Consider the following 16428-nt stretch of genomic DNA (forward strand, 5'->3'; position numbering starts at 1 on the left):
GCTGTAACAGACAATCTGGGCATGTATGGGACACAGTGTATATGTGTGTGTGTGTGTGCAGTTTCTATCTCGAGGAAAACAGAAGCCAGTTTGGGTCCTGTTTCCCAGGGTGTCTGCAAGAGACTTTCACAGGAGTCAGCGAATACTGCAGGGCTCATGTGTATGTGTGTGAGCAGAAGCAAAGACAAAACATAAAGATATGTGAACACTGTGTGCTTTTCAAGCCTTTCTTAACAGGAGCATATGAGTAAATGAGTAAATGGAGCAATATAAGGAGAACTGAATAAATGAAACATTAAAAGGAAGATGTATCAAAAGGAAAACATCATAAAATCACAAAATCCCTTAACATTCCCTGCTGTTGTTCATATATATTTATGTACTTCAACTACTAGTCACTTGCAGAAGCATTTTCAACTAGAGTATCATTTTGTGAAAACGTACATGATCAACTTTAGTGGGTTTACACAGTTTAGTGCTTAGAAATCATCTTCTTCAACTTGTACCTTTTCTTGAGCTTGTTCAACTTGAGATAATGCAATGTAAGCTTGCACTCGTACAGTAAACATTTTGCTTATCATACTCCGAATACAAGGCAGTACACATGTGGAAAATAAGCAAAGTAGCAGAAGGAGCATCCCAACGAATGTTAGTCCTTTAGTGAGCAATGACTTCCATGACCCGCTAAACAGCCACGTGAGCCAGTCCTCGGTGTTGTGTGTGTAATCTTGCTGCTGTACTCGTCTGAGCTCACGTAGCGTGTTCAGTGCATCAGACATGTCGGTGGAATGCACATTATTAGGGATGTAGGTGCAGCAGGTTGTATTGAACAACACACAAAGGCCGCCTTTCTCGGCCAAAATCATGTCTAACGCCACACGGTGTTGCATTGTACTAAGGCGCAAAGCGTCGATTTCTTCATTCTGTGCGTTATTCACTCTACAGGATGCATTCAGGAACAGTCCAAAACGGTAGTTCAGAGTTTCAATTCTAAGGGCGTGCTTTCCGACTCCTACCCTGGGAAAAGGGCATGGGCGACCTTTTGTCCTGTGGTCCAAAGCTTGAATTCCTTTGGGACGTCAGAGCCCCAAATTGGGTCGTGTGGTTGTATTGTTCGTCTCCGGCGTGTCCGCGCACGGGCTGCTCCTGCTGTTATCACGAAGGTGTGATCACTTAGCATCAGGGGCACACATTGTCCTTCGTAGTTTTCAGGCACGGCTAGGTAGGTTTGGGGTTGGTTGGCATATCCTTGACACCACCAGCCGGTCCCCTCGACCCAGTAGAGTTTCTTTGTACGAGTTGGTACTGTCAGGGTGTATTGGCATGTGCCAGATAGGCTGTAGTGAGTTGCTCCTTTGGTGATGTTGACAAACATGACACATAAGGGAAAAGTGTACGTGGTCACCACAGCCAGCACAGTGATGTTTGGGGTGCTGAGTGACATATTCACCCAGTGTTTGTCCTCACAGGCGTACGTGTACCTGTTAGGCTCTGACGTGTTGGTGATATTAGTGCATAGGTCCATCAGATAGGTCGGGTCTTCTTGTCCTACTGTTGCGGTCACGTTGATGTTCTGGACGTTAGGGTCTCCCAGACATATCCACTTCTCCAATTTTCTCATTGTTTGGTTATTACAATGTCCGCGGGCAGCTTTCCCATATATGCACAGTCCTTCATTTAGTGGTGCGGGTGTGCCGTACAGGGTCAAGTGTTTTGCAGTGAGAGGCATGTGTGAACAGATGTAACAGTTTTTGTCTCTTGTGGAGTTGTACACATAACGGTACCAGGCATTGTTCATCCATGGGTGGTTGTGATCTTGCGTCATGTCGTCTGGATGTATTGTGTCATGTGTCAGTCTTGTCTCCAGGTGGTGCTGTCGTTCTTCTTGTGGAATCAGTAACAGCAGTCCCAACAGAATTGTGACACTGGCCATTAGAACAGTATGGTCTTCATGATGACCGAACACACCTGGTCCTGTGAGTGAGTAGACTAGGGGCGAGAAGAACAAGGGCGGGATTTACCCAAACAGCCCTCTCTCCACCTCCCAGATCACTAACAGGCAGGGGTGCTGGCGTCTCAGTGTTTATGGGCTGTCACTCACTTTTTTACAATGGCTCTGATGAATCCAGGAAGGTCGTTCAGCAATTTTGCAGGCTGTTGGTGTGGCCAGGAGGACTTGGTAGGGTCCTTCCCACCTCGGGAGCTCCAGCTTTTCCTCTGGAGCACTTTTATCAGGATCCAATCTCCTGGTTTCAACCTGAAGAGACTGGAAGAGAATCATCTGGCAGTTGATTGTTCAAAACTATTTCTTTGTTTTCTAACAGTTTTGTCATCCATTCTGCTAGTGTTGTTTCTCTTATGGATTTGTCTATCGGTTCACTTGTAATGGGTAGAGGAAAGGGTCGCCCGTGTACTATTTCAAAGGGTGTCAGTTTCTGTGAGCCTTGTGTCAGTCTCATCCACATTTTTACTAGACCCACACATTCAGGCCAGGGGCGACCCGTTTCCGCCATGCATTTCCTTAGTCTTTGTTTTATAGTGCCGTTTGTTCTTTCAACCAATCCTGCACTCTGTGGGTGGTATGAACAGTGATGCTTTATACTGAAGCCCAGTGCTTCAGAGACTTTTGATATTACCTCATTTACAAAATGTGTGCCATTGTCAGATCTTATTAGGCTTGGTATTCCATAGGTTGGAATAAAATGATTACACAAACATTTTGCTACTGAGATTGCATCATTTTTCTTTACCGGTAGATTTCTGGCCACCTTGAGAATACGTCTATGATTACTAGTGCATATTCTACTTGTTGGTGCTTATGTAATTGGATGAAATCTATGTGTATTGTGTGAAACGGATGTGGCGGTGTTGGGAATTGGCCTCTCTTTGGCCTTAAATTTCCCTGTGCATTATGTTTTTGGCATATCATGCATGTTCTAATATATGCTTTAGCTGAGTTTTCAAAGTTTTTCGAGTAGAATTGTTTAGAAAGAATATCTACCATTGATGCCGGCGACACGTGTGTATTCCCATGTGTCACTAATGCTGCTGTTTTATGTAGGGATTTAGGTAGAATAGGTTTCCCATTACATGTCATGATATCATCCTTTAGAATTGCGCCATCTTTTAACCACGAGGATTTTTCATTTTGTGGAGCCGCCTTTTGTTCGTCTTTGAGGACCTCTAGTGGTATCAGAGAGCATGAGGTTAAAGTAAAAACATTTGGTTTTTGTTGTGCAGCCTCCTTTGCTGTGTTGTCTGCAAAGTTATTACCCTTAGTGATGTAAGAGTCATCTGTTTGATGGGCAGCACATTTGCATAGTGCTAGTTTCCTAGGTAATGTGATTACCTGTAGTAGCTTTTTAAGGAGACTGCCATGTTGGACTGGTGCTCCTGTAGAGGTTATCATACCTCTGTTTTGCCATATTTTTGCGAAATGGTGAACTGCAGCAAAGACATATTGACTGTCTGTGTGTATATTGACATCTTTATCTTTATGCAATTCGCAAGCACGAATAACTGCTGTTAATTCTGCACTTTGTGCCGAATTTGCAGATGTGAGAGGCCTTGCCTCTATGACAGTGTCGACTGTGGTTACTGCATAACCCACACAGTTTTTTCCAGTGCTGTCTTTGCTGGCAGAGCCATCAACAAAAATATCTGCAAAGGTTGTTTGTGGTGAACTGTATATATCTGCCCTTGGTTTTGTTTCCTCATCGAGTGTGTGTAAGCAGCTGTGTGTGTCACCATCTGTTTCTACAGGTAGCAGGGTGCTTGGATTTAGCTGACCACATTTCTCTATATTGATGTGTGACTGTGACAACAATATTCCTACATACGACAGCTGTCTGGCATGTGTCAAATATGATAAGTTTGCTTGTAATAGAATTGAGGTCACTGCATGCGGGACCTTAACTATTAACGGGTGGCCGAGAATGATATCTGCTGACTTCTTTACTGCTTCTGCTGCTGCTGCACAGGCTTGTACACAGGTTGGTAGGCCCGAGGCCACTGAGTCTAATTTACAGGAATAAAATGCAAGTGGACGTTGTTTATCTCCAAAAGCTTGGGTTAGCACAGCTTTCATATATCCAGCGCCTCCATCTACATATAAGTAGAAGGGTTTATCATAGTCTGGTAATGCTAGAACCATGCTCGTTTGTAAAGCCAGTTTTAAATTGGCGAAGGCAGTTTCAGCTTCAGCAGTCCAGGTCAGTTTATCTGTCAGGGCCATATCTTTGCCATAGATAAGGTCTTGCAGGGGTTGAGCCCTGAGGGCGAACTCTGGAATCCAACTTCTGCAATAATTGCAGAGGCCGAGGAAACTCATCATTTGCTGTTTTGTTAGTGGTTTTGGGGCAGTTTGTACTGCAGTTTTCCTACTGTTAAGTAACCTTCGACCCTGTCCTGTTAGTTCATGGCCTAGGTATACGACCTTAGGTTGCCATAGTTGCAGTTTATGTTGAGAGACTTTGTGTCCTTGTTCTGCGAGGTGTCTCAGCACCACTAGAGTGTTTGTCCTGCAGTCGCCCCTGCGTGTTTCCGGTTACCAGGATGTCATCTACGTAAAGTAGGAACTGTCCTGGAGCAGGCAGAGTGCAGGAGGACATTGACTGTTTCAGGGCCTCAGCGTATAGGGTGGGGCTGTTTTGGAAACCCTGTGGCAGTCGTGTGTAAGTGTATCTTTGGCCATCAAATGTAAACCGAACAGCCCACGTGACTCGGGGTGTAGTGGTACTGAGAAAAGGCGTTTGACAGGTCAATTACTGAAAACCACTGTTCTCGTGGTGACACGTGATTCAAAAGTGTGTGTGGATTTGCCACTATTGGTGGTATCTGTTCAGTGATGTCGTTTATTGCTTTTAAATCATGTACCAGCCTATATTTTCCTGTATTTGCTTTTTCACTGGAAATATTGGCGTGTTACATGTCGTTTTTGTTGTTTTAATCAGAATTCCTGCTTTTACCATGTCTGCTATTACTGGGCGTATGCCGCCTCTAGCTTCTGCAGAGAGTGGGTATTGTGGTTTCATTGGTCTGTGTTTTGAGATGACTTTTACCTTTACTGGGTCTGCATTTTTATTAGGCTCACGTCTGTGGGTCCGTTTGACCATAATGATGATGGAAGCATTTTTAGTTCTGCGTTCTCGACGGGTGTCAAGATAAATCATTCAGCCTCCTCGATCACATAGCATGTGTCCGGGAGGTATCCAGGTGGGTGCTGGGCTGTGTGTTTAGCACCCATCCTAGAGTGTATCTCATACAACCGGTTCTATGCCCTGGAGCCAGCCTTCGTGTGTTTCTTTAGTTTTCTCGTAATGATCGTTTTGTACTCGTTTAAGAATAGTGCCCAGGTCCCTCCATTGAGTTTCTGGGCTTTTCGCTACAGAAACATGTGAAATAAGCATTCGATTTAACTCTCTGACCTTAGGGGGCTGTATCACTGAGCATACTGCGTTTCCACTTTTTGTGACGTAGAGATGTTGCAGTGTTAACTTTTGAGGTCCTAAACGATGGATTTGTGTGTCATATACCCGAGTCAGGGCCTGGTGTTTGTTTAAAACGTATGGTGTTGTGCAGCTCATTAAATGGCATGGTGGATGATGAGCTGGGTAGATAGCGCTCAGCTGCGGTCACAAGCTGCGGCACTGGTGGCAGGTCTAAAGTCCAGTAATAGTGTGGCTCACCGCCTGAATGACATGCTAGTTCATGGGTTTCAGAGAGCATAAGCTCTGCTCTCATGCCATTACTCTCAGGCACCACACCTATTTTTAGTTTCATTAAACCATCTCGCCCTAATAAATTTACAGGGGGGCAGCTGGAATCAACAATGCATTGCAACTTGCAGCATCTGTTGCTATCTGAGTGCAGGAAATCTAGTTTTTGGGTTAGGAACTGTGTTGTAGTATGCCCTGAGGCAGAGGTTACAACGCCGAGCGTCTTTTTGAGAAATGCGTCACAATGGCGGTTCTTCTTTAACACAGTCATGCAGGCTCCCGTATCACATAACATGAGGTATGGTTTGCCATTTATGTGAATTGTTACTTTGGTTTGTGCTCAGAGCCCAACAGCAGCTGATGTATGTTGAAAATTTCTGTACTGTCCCTGCTGTTGTTGCTCTGAGCTTTGGTGTGAGAATCTAGTCACCTTTCTCTACTGTTATCCTCCTCTTCGCTGTCCTGCCTATCTCGTCTGTTTGAGCGGTCATATCTATCTCTGTCCCTGCCTTCTCCGCGCGGCAGCGGTCACGCCTATCTCTGCGATCCCTAGGCTTGCTCCTACAATCTCTAGCAAAATGACCTTCTCTGTCGCAGTTATAGCAACCGTCTGTCCCCTCCCTTATCGCCCGTGTGTTGTCTCCGACCTTTCCCTTTTTGCTGCTGTGGATTTTTTCCTGCATAAGCAACGAGGTCTCCCTCTGTTGTGACTACAAAAACTCCGGTTTGAGCTGCTTTATTTTTCTGCACTTTTACTGCGTGCTCTGCATGCTGTAGAGCATCAGCTAAGCTCCCGGTGTTTTGAGTGACCCAATGTTTATCTACGTGAGCGCGGACCTTTGGGAGGAGACCTTTTAGAAACGCATTTTTTAATTGTTGTTCGAAAGGTGTATTGGGGCTCTCATCATATTCTAGACCTGAGTTTTGTCTAAACACTGGACGTAACCTGTCCAGGAAGTCAGAGGCGGACTCATCCTCTTTTGTTTTGTATCCCTATTTTACCATAATCTGGTCTTGGTGCTAGCTCGGTTTTTATTCTATCAAATACTGGGTTCAATGCTTGGATTAATTCATCGCCTCTAAAGGTTCTCCGTCCGGTCTGTTGTTCGTGAAGTTGCCCCGGACCCGGGCCAACTTCAGGCCCAACAGGTCCTGGAGCACTTGCAGCATTTCTCTGCCATTCAGGTGCCAATCAGAGCGTATTATGTCTACCGCATTCCTCCACTGGTGGTGCCCCTCGTTTAAAGGAGGGACATCTTTTAACACATTTTTACGATCCTCAGCTGTCCACGGCTGATATGTATATGTAAATGTCAACTGGTCTCTGGGGATCACACCGTCTTCACCCCGCAGGGCCAGTGGCTCGGCCGTAGTTGGGATTTGGTACCTGGATTAAAGGAAATTGACCCAGTGTGGGTGGGAACAGCGGTGGCGGAAACCCGGAAGTAGGTGGGTTTATATGTGTGGTTGAATTAAGCTGTTGCCTAGCTGCAGCATAGGGGTCTTGTGATTTCACAAAGGGGTTTTTTGAGATTGGAGGACAAGGTTGAGGCTGCTGCTCACTATCTGGTGGGGCTGAGGCAGGAGGAGGCGGCTGATAAGGAGGGGGGGTTTACTATTTCAGTGGGTGGCTTTTCACTCTGTTTGTTTTGCTTCACTTTTCTCTTATCCCCACGCCTTTTGCTCTCCTCCTGCCAGGGCATGAAAAATTTTACGTATTCAGACATTCTTAAATCCTTTTCCTTACCACTAGTTTGTTCTATCTCTTTCTGCAGGCATTTGTGTAGTTCCTGTACTGGGGCGGGGTTGCCATTCCCGTCCCAGGTTGTGCAAGTAGGTTTTTCTGGGTCTCTCCATCTATTTGCACTTATTCTACCTGCACCTGGGTGCTTTTTTCCATCCACAATTCGTCAGGTGTTAATTCAGGTTTTGTGGATTTATTGCCCATTTCTAATTTTGTTTAATTGATGCAATGCTTATATGTTATATTTTATTTCAATGCTTATATTTTATATTTTATATTTTATTTCAATAGAACCACTTTATTGATTTATTTATTTATTAATACTGCCAACACACACTGTGAGACGTTCTGGTACTAGAGTCAGAGGAGGTTATTAAGTCAGCCTTCTACCCTGAACTAAATTCAGGGCGGACTTAATTTTACGCGTTGAAGCGCAACCTTTTCTCTTTCTCACCATCCAGTACTCACAGGAAAACAGTAGGAGTAGTGCAGGAGCCTAGAGCTCCTATTCAATGAAGCACTTACTCCTCAACAAACATTCAGCAAACAGTTAGCGCGCTTAGAGAAAATCCTATTTTTATTTGACACTCTCGCTTCTCTGGCTACCAACCTTTATTTTTGTTGCGGATTGAGCCTCTCAGGGCATGGTAATCCGTCTTACACAGGCGAGCGTGGCTACCAACCTTTTGTTTTTATGCTGCGGATTAAGCCTCTCAGGGCATGTTAATCCGTCTTACACAGGCGAGCGTTGCTACCAACCTTTTGTTTTTATGCTGCGGATTAAGCCTCCCAGGGCGTGTTAATCCGTCTTACGCAGGCGAGCGTGAGATATACTGGCTACCAACCCTTACTTATGTTATGAAACGGGCCCCACAGGGCAGGTTGTTTCGCCTCTTACACGGGCGAGCATATTACATAGGACACGTCTGTCCTTTTCCTTACTTTGAGCAGTGTCAAACTAAAATCGATTATTCAACGCAAAGTGTTTCTGGCTGCTTTATATTCACCTTCAATGTTGCGCTGTGTTCTTTTTCCCGGCGTCACCGAGAACCTGGCGTCGTGGACCTGTATAAGACACTGGCCAGTAGGCGAATGTACGACTCTGGGCTTTTCCTCGCTTCGCTAGAAACGGTGGTTGCAGTGCAGGTAGTCACGACGTCAGGATCTGGTGGCTCGTCTGTGAATAGTTAGATGATACAATAATATCAATAAACTATCCGCTCGAAGGACCAATTAAATGTCAGTGGCAAGACATTTTTAAACATTGAAAGAATACAGAAACAGTCAGAGTTTTGTTCAGAGAACTACGTGCGCACGGGTGAGTGATCGAGTGATACTCACCCCGAGGCTTTGTAGTCAGCTTTATTTATACATCGTAGCATTCCCTGTTTTATCAGGCTGTAACAGACAATCTGGGCATGTATGGGACACAGTGTATATGTGTGTGTGTGTGTGCAGTTTCTATCTCGAGGAAAACAGAAGCCAGTTTGGGTCCTGTTTCCCAGGGTGTCTGCAAGAGACTTTCACAGGAGTCAGCGAATACTGCAGGGCTCATGTGTATGTGTGTGAGCAGAAGCAAAGACAAAACATAAAGATATGTGAACACTGTGTGCTTTTCAAGCCTTTCTTAACAGGAGCATATGAGTAAATGAGTAAATGGAGCAATATAAGGAGAACTGAATAAATGAAACATTAAAAGGAAGATGTATCAAAAAGGAAAAACATCATAAAATCACAAAATCCCTTAACATGAACATTTTGCAAAGGCGCAGACACAAAAGTCATTCCGATACCCTGGACCACAACACTTGACTGACAGGATGACTCAACAGACAAAGGCAAAATACCCTCTCGAATGATAGACTGTGAACCACCTGTGTCTCTCAGTATTGTTACAGACTGGTCGTCAAAATTATCACCTGTTAAGGAAACACAACCTTGTGTGATAAAAAGTTTGAATTAAGGATCTATTTCACTCTGAGATGTTTGGGTTCTGGGAGGCAACACGTTTTTAATCAAACCCATGCCCTTGGGTTGTGGTGGTGTAGTCTTATTTTTTAGTGCAAGCCAATCAGCAATGACATGACCTTCTTGTGACAATAGAAGCATCCACGTACCTCGCGGGAAAGAAAAGGTTGCTTAGCTCTGGCTTCAGGCTGAAAACGATCAGGCTTAGGTGAGCGTGTGATCAACACTTTATCTGAACGAGGGGATGATGCAAACACATTTTTGTGGGTTAAAATGAACTCATCGGCCAAAATGGCTGCTTTGGACAGTGAGGCAACCTTTTGCTCATTTATAAACATTACAGGCTTCTCTGATAACAGATTCTCAAAATCTTCAAACAGGATTAACTGACGAAGAGCTTCAAAGTCTCTCTTCACTTCACTTGTTGTGCACCACTTGTGAAAAAGAACTGCCTTCTCATGTGCGAGCTCTACATAGGTTTGACCATTAGACTTCTTGTGATTCCTGAACTTTTGTTGGTAGGCCTCAGGTACAAGCTCATAAGCACGAAAGATGGACTCTTTCAGTACATTGTATTTCATGGTATTTTCGATAGAGAGAGATGACACAACCTCCTGTGCTTTGCCAACTAGCTTGCATTGCAGTAGCACAGCCCACATTTCTTTTGGCCATTCTAGTGCTGTTGCAATTTCAAAAGCATTAAAGTAGGAATCAACTTCTGTCTCTCTAAATGTTGGCACCAAAGCAATATTTTTGCTCACATCAAACCTACAGGTGTTGCCAGATGAATGTGAAGGATCTGATGTAACCGGTGAGCTGGGTAAAGACTGGCTTTGTGTAAGCCTCATAGCTTCCACCTCTAGCTGTTTTAACTTTACCTTTTTCTCAGCTTCAGTTTCCAGCTGACATATCTGAAGTTTGAGGTCGATCTCGGCCTTACGTGCTTTTTAGGTTGACAGGGGATTTCCTTAAATCATCCTGCCATTGTTCAGCTGAGACATCTGAGTTAGAAAACACAAACACTGCAGTTGTCTTTTCACTCGCGAGGGCAGCCATGGACGCACGACCTGCGTCTCATCACTGTCTGCGTTGTTTATTTATACAAGATTGTCTGTGTGTGTGTGTGTGTGTGTGTGTGTGTGTGTGTGTGTGTGTGTGTGTGTGTGTGTGTGTGTGTGTAAGAATAACAGAGTTATTCTAAGTTATTCTAAGAACTCAGAGCTGAGGTTCCCCTTTTCTAAATCTGTATGTTCTAGAACAGTTAGAGGAAGCTGTAAGTTGTTTATCACAGAAAAGGTACATGTCAAAAGTCACGTAGACATTTGCTTAGTGATAAATAAAAGAATACATTTCATGTATCTGATCACATACACAATTTTCTTCTGACATACGTGTTTTTGGCTCTGTGTGCTCATATAAAAAAAAACATTTGAGATATCAGCTGACTCTTTTCCACAAAATTATCAACTGAACACTGAAAACAATCATTATCAGCAACAGGTGATATAGATCTGAAAAAAAAAAACCCCAAAAAAATGTAAAAGTATAATTCAACACTGTTGCAGCAAATAACCAAAGAGAGTGATGCTGCATCTTGAGATATGATCATAACAAGCTTCAGAACAATAAAGTAAATATTATATCTCAAATTACTATAATTATATTGCTCACTGTGTTGCTATTTTATTTTAACATGACAGTGCTATTTATTTATTTTCCTACTGTTAGGGTTCAAAATTATGTTGAGAGAGGAATCCAAAAATAACCACAGATCCGGTCCGGTGTGCAATTTGACGGCCTTTTAATGAACACATGTGTGAGTCCGAACGCTGTGCAGATTTCAGCGTCGAACTAAACTTACAATCATTAGACAAAGGTTTTATAGGGTTAAGATAGTACAGCCCCCTCTTTTGCAAAAACAGACATACGTCAACCTAAACCACAAAATGTTCCTGTTAACTTTTAACATATTTTAAAATACATCATGTCTCATCTCCATCCTGGTGTCGCACCATGAGCGCCTCCTTATCTCCCCGAACATCAGGTGCACTTCCTGTAAGCATCAGACAATACGCCGGCACAATTTGCACTTGCAGCAAAAATACATCTTCACTTCTTCCCTACCAAAATAGATCTACTATGGTGGGTATGTGTGTGTGCGTACACGTGCGGGGGCGCGTGCGTGCTGTGTACTGCGTACGTGTCATGACCTCTCACTATTTGTGTCTGTATGTGTATGTCACGTCTGTCTGTACGTGCAGAGTTTGCATGTGCTCTCTGAACCTTAGTTGACCTCAACTTAGGCAACCAGGGTAAGACCATCCTGTGTGTACTGATCTTGACTTATAAGTAAAATATATAAAACACCTGTTTCAATCTAACACGACTACTTAAAGCTTAAATCAAAGATAAATGCATAATAAACACCCTACTCCTTGGCTTGCACTCACTCTGCTTTCGGTTTCACTTCTGCAAAAGCATGCCTTGCAGACGTGTTCCTGACCCTGCAGCTCAGTTGTAAACTGTTGTAACAAGACTATGTGTAAGAATATAAAAACATTCAAAAGCCTTTAAAATTATAAATTCAACTCCACAGTTTAAAGTGGTTCTTACTGGACCTGTAATAAAGACTATAACCATATATTTGAACATCTGAATGCATCTGAATGCAACATCACTCTCAATCATGAAATGGTAATGATGATTATAAAAATAGCAGCAAATAATAGCAGTAAAATATTTCTATTCTCAATACTACTTGTAAAAAGGTTGAATTCCTATTATTGACTCTAGTGTGACTGAGCCATGAGGTAGAGCTGCACATATAAAACATTCCTGCAGCGGAAAATCTGCTGCACACTTACAGGATACTGTAAAGCCAAAAATCGGAACATAACCTGCTCCCAAACTGGTTTCTTGACCAGCATGAGTTACCATGGTGACTGAGTCAGGTAAAAAGAGCCACTTTTGTGACCATAAAAACTCTGATTTTATGCTCAGCATATCTCACTAAAGTACAGCACAGCCCCTCAGATTTTACAGAGTCATCTGCATGAACAAATGCAAAATGGATCCAGACTGGATGAGCTGGAATATGACTGGATCCAAACTGGAAAACTGTGTTCACTTCTCAATGTTGTAAATGGCAACTTGTATTTACCAGAGTTAACTTAGTTAAGTGATAACCAGCTTCATGTCACCGTTTATCCTCATCGCCATGTTAGGGACGTGAATCCAGATAATGGAAAGACAGCCTGGTTATGCTGATCTCATTTCATAGTAGAGGGCTCTGCAGCCTATTCCAGGAAGCAGGTTTATGGGCCCAAATTGTGGTCATAAATATTTTGTACTTGTAAATCAGGATTTGTATGTGTAAAAAAGATTTGTGTGTGGACATAGCCAAAAAATACGTGTGAAACTTTGCACTCAGGTTTCAACTTACAAGTACAGATTTTGACCCTATTTTTTTTCCTTTCAGCAATTGGTCAATGTCATGTCAATCACAAATTTAACTATTGTTAGAATAAATGTACTTTTCATAGTGCTTATTTTCTGATTATTTTGTTTTATGCATTTACTAACAGGCCTGTATATTAAAGATTATCTTTGAGTTATTAACTGTGTCATAGGTCATTAGATTGCTTAGCAAGACTGAAAAACTGTGCAGAACAGGAAGCTTTGTGCAGAGTTGCAGAGAGCATTTCCTGCATTTGCGCTGCTAAAAGAGAACAACAAGAAATGACCTCTGGAAAGTAATGGGAGGATCAGCTTTAGTAATAGCCGGTGGGATTTTTATGTTATGTCAATTGCCCGAACACAGTGGTCATTGCACGTCTGGTCCACCCGTTAAAGTGGGACAGACTGTCCAGAGAGGGAAAAAAGCACGACAAGAGAACTGACATGTACTGGGCATAGAAATAGCAACCTAGGATTAGATTGGTTAATTAAAAAAGAAAAAGAAACAAAAGGTATCAGACTGTATGACTTGCGTAGCCGCCCGCCCCGATGTGTTAACCGAACATGGCCCTGTCTATTCAAATGACACGTGGAGATTTGGTTTTGTGTTTAAAATAACCAGAAGTGCTGTTTAAATAGAAAACTGCTTAACTCTGTTCAGACTGTTTCCATAAATTGACAATAAAACTAATCCAGGACCTTTTACCCAAAGAAAAGCTAACTATACCTGATTGGATTTTACAGTGAGCAGCGAGGGAAGTCAGAAGTGGGTTTGTACTATCAAGGGGGTCTCAGGAAATAAGGCAGGACAGTTGACAGCCCGGCGTAGATGCCAGGTGCTGTTTAAAAGGTCCAATAACTTGTTTGATTTATTTGTTGTTGATCAAATTAATTATGCCTGTTATAAGAGATATGTGTTGCATTTCCATTCCCAAGAATACTGCTCAAGACGGTTCTGTAATCAGAACCCTGGGAGGCATTAAAACATTGTAAAAATAATACATGAACGTTGAAGAATACAATTGGAGGGATGCATGACATTCATGTTGGGGTAATGCAAAAGTTTTATTTTGTCTATTATGGTTTCTTTTGCTACATTCTTAGCTATTATTGTCACAAGCAGGGACGATTAATGGGATAACTCAGGGATTAGGTCATCTCTCTTTAGGAGAGATGAAAAGGAGGACTTTTAGGATAAATGTACTTTTCCTAGTGCTTATTTTCTGATTATTTTGTTTTATGCATTTACTAACAGGCCAGTATATTAAAGGCCATCTTTGAGTTATAAACTGTGTCATAGGTCATTAGATTGCTTAGCAAGACTGAAAAATTGTGCAGAACAGGAAGCTTTGTGCAGAGTTGCAGAGAGCATTTCCTGCACTTGCGCTGCTAAAAGAGAACAACAGGAAATGACCTCTGGTTTGTAAAACTAGACATGAAGAATTCGGGTGCTGATGACTTTGCAGCTAGGTAGCAGACATGTAGAATTAAAATAGATAAAGAGACGGTTCTGTAGGGGAGGGAGCAGACTATATTATACACATCCGGCCTGTAATGCTTCAGATCTGCAGATGCTTAACACCGTGCACATCTCCCTTCCGGAAAGTAATGAATAAAATGATTACAAATACTCTGACCACTCTGAGTCTGCATCTTCTCTGTCCAGTCTGAAGAATAAAAGAACCTGGGTCAGTACTATCCAATCAGATAACAGATGGGCTTGTCTGTCAGAGGGTTGCTTTTTTGAACTGCAGGTCCTTGAACCGTTTGAAGCTGGAGGATCTTTATATAAATATCCTATAAGGCTTATACAAGTTGGGTCCTTTAACTTTTGGTAGCTGTTGAAATGATACAGTTATAGCAGTGGTCAGAAATACCATTATTACTTAAGTATTACTTTAACACAAAATCAGGTTTGACCGGGACCACTGTTATGAGTCACACTATACACTATTCACATCGGACGCAGCGTGCGCTGTGCTCACCGCTAACTAAGAACGAAGGATCCAGAATTTGTTGTGCTGCCTACTGAGCTCTGCTTGTAAATCGTTTTTTAGCGGCCGCTCTAGGTGCACCTGATCCTTGTCGTTTCAAAACATGTATCTCTCTGACTTTATCTCCTCTACGAGAGTTTGTGTTGTATTATGTTCAAATGTTTAATAAAAATGTATCACTCATTCGTAACGAGGAAAGCTTTGTAACTGTCCCGACTAGTGAAGTGTGTGTCATTTCCACAACACTGCTTTTCCTCCGAGGTCACCAGCGCCTTTGAAAATGCTCTGCTGGTCCCTGTGTAAGCACGTCAACCTGTGAGAAAAAGTTTACTTGGATACACAAAGATGTCTTCTTTCATGCTGTGGCGATAACAGACGTGTCCACACACAAATCTTTTTTACACACACACAAATTCTTTTTACATATACAAATCCTGATTTACAAGTACAAAATATTTATATCACAATCTGAGGCCATACAGGTTTAACAAACTTGATTAACCCTGAGATCAGGAATTCTGAGTTTATGTCCGGAACAGCTGATCAGAGCAAATTCAATCAGCTCTGATTATGTTCACCCTGAGTTATCTGTGTTCATGAGAAGAGAAAGAAAGTCATCATCAGTGGAGGCTCAATACTAAAATTCACCATGACAACAAGTAAATAAAGCGCAGAGCTTCCATTTTAATCCAGTGGACTGAGGAATATGAATATGTGTCAGTGCTGATCATGATATAAAAACAGGAGTGAAGAAAGGTTTTAATAAGTTTGGTCCACTGTTTCATCATCATAGAGTGAACAAAGTTTGATAAAAAAAAAAAAAAAAATGTAATTTTATTATAATGCCCATGCTCATCATGAAAAAGCTTAAACTCTGATCCGATGAAGCTGAATCCTAATTTTACATTTGATATGAAATGTAATAATTCATCTGTAACCTGACAGGACAAAATGTAGGATACAGAAAGTGAAGATCAAAAATGGAGAAACAGATCAGACACAGTTTACTGATGGACCTGTATGATAGTTACCCATAGCAACAGACCCGGGGGCTGATCCACTCTCAGGTCAGTTTTTATTCAGTAAAAACTGTTTCTGCACCAGTTTATGACAACTTTATTCAAACATTTTACATCATCTCTGAAAACCAATGGTGACAGACATTTTTCAGTGTGATGGAGGCTATAGATTTTGTTTTGAGCTAATTATAAACCTGGGATGTAATCACTGTCTCTGAAATAATAATGACTAATTGATTGTAAAAGTGTTCATGTTAAGTACAAAAAAATAACAAACTAAAGTAAAACTGGGATTTGTTTAAAACATAAAATTCTGCAGACAGATATGCGTCCTGTTGTCTTTTCCCTGCCAGTGAAAAGGTCAGACAGCAGTTTGAAACTACATATGAGCTGAATTTGATCCTTTGATCTGATGGAAAATTAAACATGTTGCCCTGAATGACCACGATTATGTTTGGAGGAGAAAGGGAACCATTAGCAAGCAAAAGAACACCATCCAAACACAAAGTACTGTGCCAACAGCATCATGC

Source organism: Oreochromis aureus, linkage group 18 (assembly GCF_013358895.1).
Source record: "Oreochromis aureus strain Israel breed Guangdong linkage group 18, ZZ_aureus, whole genome shotgun sequence".
Taxonomy (NCBI): domain Eukaryota; kingdom Metazoa; phylum Chordata; class Actinopteri; order Cichliformes; family Cichlidae; genus Oreochromis; species Oreochromis aureus.